The sequence below is a fragment of the Onychomys torridus genome, chromosome 2, assembly GCF_903995425.1.
Source record: "Onychomys torridus chromosome 2, mOncTor1.1, whole genome shotgun sequence".
NCBI lineage: Eukaryota > Metazoa > Chordata > Mammalia > Rodentia > Cricetidae > Onychomys > Onychomys torridus.
The window spans coordinates 76563230-76577235 of NC_050444.1; positions in this window are offsets into that span (position 1 = coordinate 76563230).

A 14006-nucleotide genomic window follows, 5' to 3' on the forward strand; every position below is an offset into this window, starting at 1 on the left:
CTTCATATCTCAAAGACAGCACCACAAGATGAATACATGAAACATGAGTAGAATAAGCTAAGAAGAAAACAAGCCAAGAAAATCTGTTAGAAGAAAGGGAAATGCATAATTTATTGCATATTATTTTTGTGAACATGTTCCACACTGCTGTGGTAAGCTCAGAGTTCTGTAATTGAAATTGGACATTCTTTCTTGAAGAGACAACTTTCTGGAAAGGTAAGGACTCTCAGAGTTGGTTCTCGGCAGCCATTTTCATTCAATGGAATGTATGGGTCGGATACCATGAATCTAAGAGCCATCCCTCTGTAAATGCATACCACATTCTCAGCACTGAGCCACCATCCATTGAATGTCGCTTCTGATGCTCAAAGTGAAACTCAGAGACGTTAAGTCCATGGCTCAAAGCAACACAAACACTCAAGGGTGGAACATACAAGAGCCCAGTGTGTCCATTATTCATAACCTATGTTCTTCATTTGGTCTGGACTTTTCTAAAGCATGCAATGAGAATGTGACTTTTTACTATCAGGTCCTCAGTCCCACACTAATTACATTCCAAAGCTTGCTCCATTTCATCATTATCAGAACTCCTCCTTCTACACACATTCATAAATAGTACGTGGGATTTTGGAGGCCATCTAACCACAACAGAACTACTTAATCCTGGGGAGTTCCTGTAGGCTCTTCCAGCATGGTCTAGCTAGATGGAATCACTAGGTGAGTCAGATTTCTCCTACTCTGGCTTTCATTGGTCACCAGCATGTTTAAATGACCCTTCCTGCTTTCCCAGCTTTGTTTGTTATTTGGTTTTTGTTTGTTTGCCTTATTAGTTTACAGTGCTTTTGTTAAATTTCCTCCAAATATTATCAGAGGTTAGTCAAGTTATGCAATCACTCACACTATCAAGCTAGGCTGTTCAAAGTACATGCAGCACCCACTGTTGTATGGATATTATTCTTCTTAGTTACAGTTTTCAACAACCAAACAGAAGTTTTGCTCTAAACAAAGTTGCAATTACAAATTCTTTTTAAACAAACATAAAAGGGGGGGGGGATGGTCATCAGCATCTAGAAAGGCTGTATCTCTGAAATGGACTTTCAGAAATGGGGCATGGGGAGGGGCAAAGGAGAGGGGATTGTGTGTCCTGAAATGCAGAGTCATCTGGCCAGGCAGCCCAGCTTTTCCTCTGTGGCTGAGAACTTCGACTTCAGCCAGCATCTGGTTCCCATAAGGAAGGGAACTTGGCGAGTAAGAAGCCACGTAACTGCAGCATGTGAACACGCACACTAGTCAAGGAGGCCATCGGGAATGGACTGAGTCCCCTCAGCACAGCCTAGGGCAGGAAAGAAGCAGGACACCCTTCCATTCTTTTGAGCACATTCACAAAGAACTGCCCAAACAGCTAGGGAGAGGGCTCTGTGCATAAGAGCGCTTGTCACACAAATCTAAGTCTGAATCCCCAACCCACACGCCAAATACTAAATGTGGCCATACAGTAGCCCCAGTACTGTAAGGGGCTGGAAACCGGATGACTTCTGAGGCTACAGATGGGCTGCCAGCCTAGCTCCACGTTTAGTGAGTGGCCCCTCTCAAGAGAGTAAGACAGAGACAAAGAGTGGTGGAGGGCACAGGACCCACAGGCACATGTACCTGGACACACACACACACACACACACACACACACACACACTCACACTCAGAAAGAGAGAGAGCCAAAGAATGAACATATACTAATACAAAAGAAGTCCAAATTTTAATAGTATAGTACTACCAGTCACTCCAGAAACCTCAAGTCCAAAGTCTTTTACTGGTCACCAGATGTTGTTAATGATAGTTGCCCTTGTCGTTTCTAGTTTTTGGTTTATGTTTGTGATAGGGTGTCAAATAATCCAGGCTTTCCTTGGCTTTTTCATCTTCTGCCTCTGCCTCCCAGGTGCTGGGGTCACAGACATTTGCCCCCACACCTAGGTAAGCCCAGATTTGAATGACAACAGTTGATTCTCTGCAATGTGCACACAAAGATGCAACAAGATATATGTGAACAACTCATGACTCTTTCATTTTATAAAACAAGAAATCTACATGTAAATCAGAGATGGTGCTGGTTTAGAGGAGAGGCAGCTAGACTGAATTTCTCCTCAGTATTGAATTTGGAAACTTATATATGCAAAAGATCCCCAACTTACATCCTGATGCACGTAGCCTCAGCCAATACAGCTGTTATTATCATGGAGCCTTGAACAGCCTCTTTAAACTGTTTGAAAGACTATGGAGAGTGTCTTGTTGTTTGTGGGATTTCTATAACAATTACTGATAGGACACATAGAATATCCTGAGCACAGTAGGTCCTGAATAAATAGCATTTACTAAGTGCAAAGCAATGCTTGTCTCTAAGATTCCAGTTCATAAATCATGATGTGTCCAACTGTAGGGCACCACCACTCACCACCTCTGTTTACCCCCTGCCCATGCCCTTGCTTTTTCTCTTACATCACTTGGCAGTGGTTCAGCTTAAAGAATTATGAAGCATCATTCTCTGTGAAAGGAATCTGCAGTCACACCACCTACAGAGGAGGCCGCTAAAGTGGAGGAAAGGCAACACCCATTGAATCAGTGGCAGATCCTGAGCTTTCCCACTACACTGACTCACTTTTGTTTTTTGGTTTTTTTATTCTCAAGCATCTTATTGTGGTTACTATACGAGTCTGGTTGCAGCATCACAGAGCTGAAGTAAGCTCACAAAGATGCCTGCAATGCTGTCCACAGCAAAGAGGAAGACAATGCCGCTGAGTGCCCAGTGAAAGAATGCTGCTGTGTGAGAAAAGGGGACTGGGGCTCAGAGTTAGAGTACTTACCTAACGTGCTTGAAGCCTTAGATTCAACTCTACATACCACAAAGGACAAAAGGGAAGGGAGAGAGTGGGAGGGCAGGGGAGGGGAGGGGACAGGAGTGCAGGGGACAAAAGAGAGGGAAAGGCAAAGGGACCTTGTACCAGCCAGAGGTAAATGGGAGGATGTCGGGATGAAGTGCTAGTTTTGAACTATCAAAGCAAACCCAATGTTACCACAATGAACTAGATGTTAGGAAACGAAGGAAGTCAGAGTCTGAAAGAAGAGCATTTGTCAGGGCACGTGCCAGTCTAGTGGGCTTTGGTAAGAGTTCAGGAACTCCCTCCCCCCAAACTGGAGCCCTTCAGCAGCACCTCCAGAGCCTCCAGGAGGAACCAGACTCTGATAGGTTGCCCTTAAGCCAGGAACACTGGTTTTAGGTTTTGTCCTCTAAACTAAAAGATGATAAGTATGTGAGTTTTAAGCTCCTGAGTTTTCAATGATCTGCTGTAGTAACAACACAAAACCAACAAAAGACTGTAGCCCTGTATTTCAGAACACTGTTGCATTGTATTTCAGAACCACTGAGTGATGAACACAATACCCATTAACAGAGTTAGGTACCACATAGTGGAATATAACACAGACTTTAAAATTGAATTTATGTTTATTGAAGAAGGAAAATTTATTATGATTTATGTTTTAAGTACAAGAGCAGTTCAGATTATGGTTCAATTTTGGAAGAAAAGAATTATATACATACATTTATATGAATAAGTATATATTATGTATTATTTATAAAGCATATTAACAATAGTGAATTTTCTCCTCTTACATATTTCACTATAGTCTCCAACTACAGTGTAATATGTGTCAGTTTTACAATTAGAAAATAAACATTTATAAGTGCATGTTTTTGATCAGTTAATTGATAGATTGACTTATTGATTGATTGCAAAAGGTTCCTGTTTTGTACCACAGGTTGGTCTCAAATTTGTGATGCCTCTGCCTCAGCTTCTCAAGTGCTGGGATTAGGAGCCTATAACAAGAGACTCAACTAGAAGATCCTGATTTATTTTGTCAAAAGTCTGTTTTTTCATTTTCTGAAACATAAAATATAAATATATGTAAAACAGAGAAGGTGGTAGCTCACAGAAGAGCTACATATAATTTTGCCTCAATTCAGAATCTGGAAACTTATTCTTTTTTTTTTTTTTTTTTTTTTCAAGACAGGGTTTCTCTGTGTAGCATTAGAGCCTGTTCTGAAACTCACTCTGGAGACTAGGTTAGCCTCAAACTCACAGAGATCCACCTGCCTCTACCTCCTGTGTGTGGTGGTATTGTGTTCCCCAAAATATCGTGTGTTCCCAGAAATAAACATATTTGGGGTGAGAGAACAGACAGCCACTAGATACAGAGCCACAAATGGTGGCTAGAAAATGGGAAGAGTAAGCCATAGCAGAAGTTGGGCGGTTGTGGTGCATGCCTTTAATCCCAGCACTTGGGAGGCAGAGCTAGCCAGATCTCTGAGTTCAAGGCCACTTTAGAAACAGCCAGGCAAGGTGACACACGCCTTTAATCCCAGAAAGCGAGTCTTTAATCCCAGGGAGTGGGGGCAGAAAAAGAAAGATATATAAGGCGTGAAAACTAGGCACCAGAGTTAGTTAAGCATTTAGTTAGTTAAGCATGTGACTGGTTGGCTTTGGAGCAACACAGTTCAGTTGAGATTCATTCTGGATGAGGACTCAGAAGCTTGCAGTCTGAGGAAACCGGATCACCTGAGGTAGCTGTGGCTTGTTCTGTGTCTCTGATCTTCCAGCATTCACCCCAATAACTGGCCTCAGGTTTGATTTTATTAATAAGAACTTTTAAGATTCCAACTACACCCGAGTGCTGAGATTAAAGGTGTGCTACCACCATCTGGCTGGAAGCTTATTCTAAAGTTAAAGAGACAAAGTTAAGAAGTCCAACACTAAACCATCCTCACTAAAGCCATTCAAAAAAAAAAATAAATAAATAAAACAAGTTCATTCAGTATATTGCAAAGACAGCAGCAGGCAGGGTAGTATCAGAAGAACCATGTGCTCCCTATGGAATTTTGAATCCACATCTAAGGCTAGCCTTTTCAGTATCTGGAGAGTTGATAAGTGCTTTTGCCCTTAGATGGGTCACTGGGAGCACTGGGAAGCATAATTGCATGTGGTGTTCTGCAGACTTGCACAGGGTTTCCCAGTGGGGATGCCACAACAAAGACTTCTACCCAGAAGAAAATGAAATTACAGAGTCTGTTGGGGCTGGGAAGATGGCTCAGCAGGCAAGAACGCTTGCTGCCCTTTCAGAGGACTAGAGTTCTGTTCCTAATACCCATGTCAGAAGCTCACAATCACCTGTAACTACACCTCCAAGGAGTCTGACTCTCGTCTGGTATCTGTGTACACACACACACACACACACACACACACACACACACACACACAGAGAGAGAGAGAGAGAGAGAGAGAGAGAGAGGGAGAGAGAGAGGTGGGGGGAAGGGGGGCACAATAATCAAATAAAAATAAAATCAATCTAAAAACAAACGAAAAACCAAAACAAGAGAGAGCCTGTTATTAATAGCTTATAGGACTGTGAGCCTTAAGCTCTTCCTGTTTTGTTTGTTTGTTTGTTTTTTGGGGTTTTTTTTGTTGTTGTTGTTTTGTTTTGTTTTGTTTCTGCTGTTTCTCTTCTCCTCTGACTGACTCTGTAGTCATGGAATAGCCTCTCTCAGTTACCACCCCATCTCTCCTGCCATAAAGACCATAAGAGTGACCCTAGGACCCAGAATTCCAACTGGAAATAAGGAGATGTGGGGAAGGGGATGCACCCCTCGGTCCTTCTGCTCTGCTCCATAATGGAAGGACTATTCCCTGAAAACTTCATTTTTCATGTTCCTTTGCCAACTGACTGTGGGCTAGGTTCAGCCTAAAGGAAACTCAGATAAAGATTGGAGAAGGCAGGAAGCTGGAATGTGCTGTGTCTGGTTGTGTTGCAGGTAGCATTGAGCAGTGTCTGAGCCTCCATCACCCCCATCCCCACCCACATCACTGCTGTTGACACCTACAGTTCCTCTTACCCGGGAACACAACCCTCTTCCTCCAGCTCTAGGAACGCTAGAAGCTTTCTGCGAGTGCTGATATCTACCTCAACTGCTGTGCTATCTCCTGCTGGACATTTACAGCTCTTCCAAAAGCAATTATGACTAATTCCTGTGATGGAATCCTTTGCATTAACCCCTACATGTGGGGTCTGTCTTCAAGACTGAGCACTCTGAAGGAATTGGACAAAACTGGCAAGGTAAAAAAGGGAAAGCCTTCTATGTGATTAAGACAGTGTGACTATAGCCTAGAGTGGAGAAATGTCACAAGAGCCCTGGCATAGTGGCCTGGAGTCATTAGCATTATGTTGGAGAACCCCACTGGCAAACCAGACATGATCACAGAGACCCTGGGGCCAGACGAAAGGTCGTGCTGTTTACTACATGTACCTGGAGATGTGTTGTAAGTTTGGAGCCCAGAAGTCTGACCAGATTTGTTCTATGGGAAGATCAACCTGGAAATAGATGGAGACTGCACATCGAAAAGCTAAAGAAGGCTCACGGTGCTAGGACAGCGGGGGACTGAGCAAGGAGAGTGACGCAGCCAGTGTGGCTTGGCAAGAGGAGAGCGAAGCTGGTACACACATCCAAGAGCTGTTGAGTACCAGTGACTAAGCAGGGTGTCAGTCACGGTGACCAGAAGAAAAGCAAGAAGGTGGGATTGGTCGAGGCTCTTAGTTCAGGCTCAATGAAGATGCTTTCAGAGGGAAATTATCTTAAAAGATACTCTCCCACAGATGAATCCATTTGTTTGATTAAAGGCAAATACTTTGGACATTCCTGTTGACATAAAGCAACCACTTTGATTAAATTAAGGCATTACAATTATTTAAATTATTTTTTATTAATGACCAAAATATAGCAGTTTCATGGAGTAATAATTATTTATTTATACTACCTTTATTTACTTGTGTTGGGGAAGGGGTTGAGAGAGTGAACGCACTCACATGCCATATGCATATATACGGAGGTCAGAGGGCCCCTTTCTGAGTGAGCTCTCTCCTTTCACCCATGGGTTATTAGGCTTGACCACAAGTGTCTCTACTTGCTGAGCCATCTCACTGATCCCATGACATAGTCATTGTATTATTTTTTTTTGCTACTGTTGTAGGTAGAACGAAGAAATACTTTCATGGACTGAATTTTAAACACTGGAATGAGAGCATGTTGCTTTATGATGAGGAAAAGAAAGGCCCTTGGCCTGATGTTCTTCCAAAAGGAAACTTGCTTTCTATCCATTTCTGTACTCTGCACTGACACTGACGGTGAGGAAGAGCTACCACACGCACCCATCTGGCCTTTTCATCGATTGCCCTATATCACAAAATACTTGTTATGCAAATGGCTTCTAAGTGTCATTAGATGAGTAAGCATCCTAATTAAAAAATAAGCGCCAATGATTTCCCTTATGGAGAAGTGAGCAGTTGAAAAAAGGAGTGATTTATTTCCCTATAATGCTACTGGAAGCTGATCCTAAAGACTGATACTTTAGTGTTTGTATGAGATTTCTCAGAAAACACAAGCTTTGCAGTGAGTCATTGCTCTTACGCCTCTAAGATCCGAGTCCATCTTGGGAAGATCCATTTGCAAGGGACTGGCAAGAATTACTGACTGAGCAGTCTAGAGAAGGGGGATATTTGAAGCTCTTTCTACCCACTTCACAGAGTAGTAAAGTGAGCCCTAGAGATAGCTAGGTTAGTTGTCCAAAAGTTATGCCTCATAACTTGTAGGGCCCAGGATCATGGGTCATCATCCAGCATTCCTTTTCTGACCTCACAAGGGCCTTTAAGCTTTTGGGACTGTGGTCACCTTTGTCACCACCTTTCCTGAAACTAGGGCTTCTCATTTGAGACAAGGCAGGGAGCCTCCCAGATCTGTCAGTTGTTTCCTTCTGATGACAGGGAAGACTCAGAGCAGAGACGAGTCATGAAAGCACCCCATAAGGAAGACAAGTACTCCTTAGGTTTGTCAGAGATGCTCCTCCTGTCTACAGTTCATGTGCCCTGCCATGTCTCCGACAGATCTGCCAGTTCCTTCCCTGCCTCTCCAGACCCAAGTTGACCCTGGTCACCTCCCAGGGCAAGTGTGGTAGCACACTCATGACACACAGATCAAGGGAGACACTCTGGTGTCTCAGGTCTGTAACAAATGTGTGTAAAAATGTGCAGAATGCATGTGGCTTCTGAATTTATTCTGTGTAGACTCAGACAGCCCCTCTTAATACAAGCTCTTTTTGTAGGTTGTAATGACATTCTAGGGCTGCTACAAACCCAGGGACCAGTCCAGCTTTCTTTATGGGGCAACCTTTTCAGAAACACCCCCCACCATGGTACCTCCCTCTCATTTAATGGTCTCCAAGGAATGAATGGAGAGATGACTCAGCAGAGCACTTCACCCTCTCTCACAAGACTGGAATTCAGCTCCCAGGACATACATCAAAGAGCTCGCAACCACCTTTAACTCCAGCTCCAGTGGATGCAATCCCTTGTTCTGGCTTCCCACCCATCTACATGTGTGTATACACTCTCACAGATACACACATACACATAAACAACACAAATCTTCCAAAAACAGTGTGTGGTAAGAACTGAGCTTCCTCTCACAGGAAACAAATCCTTCGGTGACTCACAGAGATCTTGGGCTTATACATTTGATCTACCATATTCTTCCTCTGCTGAGGGCATTGGAAAGGGGGCCAGTGGCTGAGGTCCTGATGGGGTTATGGGATGATGGATCCCTATGGGGAACTCCTATGTTGAAATCCTAATTTCCAGTCCCTCAGAGTATATTTTAATCTAGGGTCATTAAAGAGGCAATCAAAGTTAATTCAGCCATAAAGATGGCCTCTAATCTAAAATGACTGGCATTCATCATCTTTAGGAAAGGGTAACAGTTTGAACAAGGGTCTCTCTATCTAATGAAAGCTGGCCTGAACTCATGATCCTGCCTGTGCTTCTAAGTCCTTGTATTACAAACATGAGTCACCATGTCCCCCAACATTCTTATAGGAAAAGATAAGGGTATTGGGATGTTCATGCACAGACAGAAAAGGCTATATGAAGACACTGGAACGTGGCTGTCTGCAAGCCAAGGAGATAGAAGCCTTGGAAGAAAATTAACTTTCCATCACCTTGCTTATGTGTCTTCAGGCCTCCAAATGGAGAGAATATGAATTCTGGGGTTATGTGTTTGTTTGTTTGCTTGCTTGTTTACAGGCTCTTGAGATGTAGTCCAGGCTGGCCCCTAAATCATGAGCCTCTTATCACAGCATCTTGAGTGCTGGGATTACAGGCATGCACTACCATGCCTGCTTCAGTATCTGTTATTTGAGCCACCCAGTCCATGGTAATTCACTATGGAAACCCTAACACATTGATACATTAGACAACTAGAAAAGTAACATGAGTCAGATCTTGATTCTACAAACCCTCATCTACAGGGCAGGAATAAGCTTTGTGCGCTAGGTCACTTGATATGATCAAATCTTGCCAACTTTCAATTAAAGAAGCACAAGCCAAGGTCATCAATCTCTCAAGCAATAAAAGGGAAGAATGGTCCTCAGAGCAAAGCTGATTTCTTTTTGGCAACCACAGGGCAGTCATATTTCAGGAAGCAACACACAGCCAAATAATATCTTGCCCAAGAAAATATCCATCCTAACAAACCTCCTCAGTCTGTATCTCATAGTCCTGGCAGATGCAGAAGGCCTTATTAATGTAAACCTCCCACTCATCTGGACTTCGTGATAAGAGTTATACTACACTCTGTCTTCATACAGGGAATGAATGAATCTATGAACAGCATCAATCAATCAACTGCAAGGAACATGGACTCTCAACTTAATTTAGCTTCAAGCATGTCAGAGATACACACTTAGATGCAAGTGATGGACAAGCCAACTTTGATGTAATTATCTCTGCCCATAGATAGTTCCTTCTTTTCCTTCCCTACCTTGGAGGATCACTTCCTAACCTCTGTTCGTGTTGAATGTTGATTCAGAGGAATTAGAATGCTAACAGGAACAGCAAATCTAGGAAGCATTAAAGACCAATGCTTTATTGTGCTTAGACATCCCCCAATACATACATACACACACACACACACACACACACACACACACACACACACACACGTGGCATGGTAAATATGAGCACGATAGTAGTAATTTGATTTTCCTTTCTTCCTTATTATAATGACAGATTTTCATTCTAGTAATTGATTTAAGCCCTATAAGATCCAAAAGGTCCATGAATCATAGCATTGAAGCTCAAGGTGAGACTACCAACTCCAACTCTTGCAATCTAATGTCTAATGACTCTGAGGTTCAGGAGATTTCCTTCAGGCATCATTAAGCCACTTTTGTGTGACAAGGGCTGGGCATGATACAGAAATGTTGACAAAATCAAGACCTTTGACCTCCACCTCCTTCCACTCCCATCCCAGAGCTGTGCTTGGATTAGTTTTGTTTCAGAATTCACAAATGATATCAGGCAAGTTTTGCTTGGTCTTTGTGTATGCCTTTAGGATTGGTTGCAGGTGCAGTAGAATATGTCTACACTAAGATAGAGGAAGAAAATAAATCTACAGATACTGCTCAGGTCTGAAGATACCTAAGCATCCTCACTGGTGCTGTGTTCTGAGCATGACAGGGTACCAGCAATTCTTGTCAAAGTACACTAAGTATGCAAGCATCAAACGGAAACTTTGAGGAGACACTAGTCATGTCAGCGACAGCAAAGACATGGCAACAGAAGCAGAGGCTGAGAACAGACAGTATGGTCTTTGTGTGCTTTCTAACTGAAACATAGTAATACAGTTAGGACCTCAGTCTGTGAACAGCCACAGGGAAGCCTGTGTTGCTCCCACACTCAAGAATGACCCAAGCACATCACTACACATGTCCTGCTCACAAGCTGCCCATGGCATACACATGCCCCAGAGAAAGTAAAGTGCAAGCAGCACACACACACACGCACACGCACATGCACACACACACACACAGACACACACAGAGGCTTGTGTGTTTAGTGCTAGGGACATAATAGAGATTCTAATAGAGTCTATTTTCCAGAGTCCTGAAAAACATTATTTTCTTTTTAAAGATGGGATCTCATGTATTCTAGCCTGGGTCAAATTCGATATATAGCTGAGGATAGCCTTGAACTTCTGATCTATCTGCCTCTATATTCCAAATGATGGGATTACAAGCATGTGCCAGCATGCTCAGTTTATGCTATGCTGGAGAGTGAGCTCAGGACTTCACTCATGCTATACAAGCTCTGTAGTTTATTCTGTGTTAGAGATTGAGCTCAGGACTTTATCCATGCTACACAATCTCTGTTAAGGAGCTACAGCTACAACCTCTGGAAATATTTTGGAAAAAAAAAGGGGCGGGGGGGAGATACTGACTTGTGAAAATGGTTCAGCTTTTCATGACTATCATTGAAATTAAGTCTTGCTTCTGGTTACACCAAACTCTGATAGCAGGACTAACTCCCCGACTGTAAACCTAAAAGTTGCAACAATTAGAAAATCCAATTTAAAATACTATTTCAATATCAAAAAATAAAAGTATTCAAAGTCAATTAAGGAGAGATGTACTCTATCTTGCAAACAAATTTTCTGGGAAAAATTTTAAAATCTAAGTAAATATGGGCATTTGTTTTATAAGTAAAAACTCAATACTGTTAATATTCTTAATGCCAGTATGCTCCATGTTTATAGAGCAAGAAACTCAATAGGGTTAATATTTTAAAACTTAAATAAGTGCACAGATAGGAATACTATGTTTATGGATCAGAAAACAATGGATGTACAAACTGATGTAGGCGTCTAACAGACCTCCATCAAAGTTCTAGGAGGTAAGATGATTCACAGCTTTATCTCATAGTGCTGAGGACCAGAAACAGCAAAAAGCAGAAGTGGGAAAGAATGGGAAGTGGATGACAGCCTGCTACACAGGAAGACTTACTATGAACTTTAAAAATTATTTCTGGCACACACATGGTGCATTACACATATAGTCAGGCAAAACACCAATACATATAAAATAAATACATCTAAAATATTTCAATGAGCTAAATAATTGAATATATACTTTATAATAAGATATTCAAATGAGCATATATACATAAATGATGGATAAAACTATACAGATCAAATTCTAATTAGATCTTATTATATACCCATTAGAATGGTGAAATTTAAAAAATTGGCAGTAACAAGTATTGACAAAGACATGGAGCAATTCATACACTGTTGGCTGATTTTTTAAAATGGTGTGATCATTTTAGAAAACAATTAGGTGATTTCTTTTAATGTTAACCATACATTTAATATATACCAACAACTACAATTCTAGCTATCTACCTTCTAAGGAAAATAAAAGTATGTTCACAAAGACTTCACATGAATATTCAGAGCAATTTTATTTATAGCACCCCATGCTGGAAATAATCCAAATAACCACAACCTGGTTGATTATACAGCCAATTGTGATATACTTAAATAACAGAACACTCTTCAGCAATAAAAAGTAACAAATTGCTGATACACAACCACAATAACAAATCTTGAATATTATGTTGAGTTAAACCAAAGATGAAAGAGCACATCTATTATGATATCATTTATATGAAGTCCCCAGTGATACTAAACTAATACATGTGAGAGAAATTAGAGAAGTATTTGCCTGAGGCCAGGGCTGTAAAGGCATCAACCTCAAGGGATCATGGGAGAAATTTCTGGAGTGGTGAAAATGTCCTGTATTGGGATTGAAGTGGCGGTTACACTGTGTATCAAAGTTGTCAAATTTTATCAAGGCATACTCCTAAAATGTAAGAATGACATTGCGTGTCAATTGTGCTGGAATAAATTTGATTTTAAAATAAAATCATGAAAAGAAACAGAAACATACAGGCTTTATGGTTTACAAATGCATCACTTTCTTGGTCTGATCTTAACTGTTACCACCTCCTTGCATGCATACAGATTCCTTGTGATTTGTTCTTGAGATGTGGAGTCTGACTTGAACCTGGGACTCATCAGCACACTCTGGAGAAGGAATAAGACAGGGGCCCTAATTTCCAAACACTCAAATTATAAAGGCTGTTTTGGGTGATGTGCCACTTATCTAGATGGGGAATGGAGAATCCAGAACAATATGAGTTACATTGAATACTGATTATAGCAACATGCTATGGGCCAGATATAGTGCCAAGATCTTTTCAAGCAATTCTCAAAAGACTCCTGGCAGGGGCTGGGGTGGGTAGACATTATGGTTTCCATTTACAGAGGAGGAACTTGAGCCTCAATGAAGTAAAGGGTCTTGCTCAAATTTAATAGCTAATAAGTAGTGGAACCAAGGACCCAATCTGAGGGTATCCAAACCCCCTTTCTTACCATAGAAGGATAATAACCCTATAGTTGAGATAAGTGCAGTTATTTCTTTCTTGGCTAAAGAAACCCATGGGAGCTGGATAGACATGGACCTTAGGAAAGTATTGAGGTGGACTCAGAATAGTTTTAAGATGAAGATGCTGCTCTGTACATCCTGAGGACCATGAGGGGACCAACACTTACGCTGCTTGATGGGTGGACATGGAGTGTTAAGATGAGAAGTACCACTCTGAAGGAGCAGTCACCTGAAGCTGTGACACTGGGGTGAAGAGGTATGGGAAACCTGAGCCTGGCGTTATAACCAGCAGACCCCAGAGATGCTTCTGAGCAACTAGAGATAGAGGAGCTCTGATTTTGGAGCATTGTGAGATGGGGATTCCTTGATAAAGATGAGTCCAAGCAGACCCACAGTGTTGGCCAGTTTTCTGTCAGCTCACACATGCTAGAGTAATCTAGGAAGAAGAAACACTAGTTTATAAGTTACCTCCATCAGATTGGCCTGATGGCATGTCTGTGGGGTGTTTTCTTGATTAATGATTGATATTGGAGGGCCTTACCCAATACTACCCTGGGACACATGGTCCGGGGCTAAAGAGGAAAGCAGGCTGAAAAAGCCATGGGGAGCAAGCCAGTAAACAGTGTTTTCCTA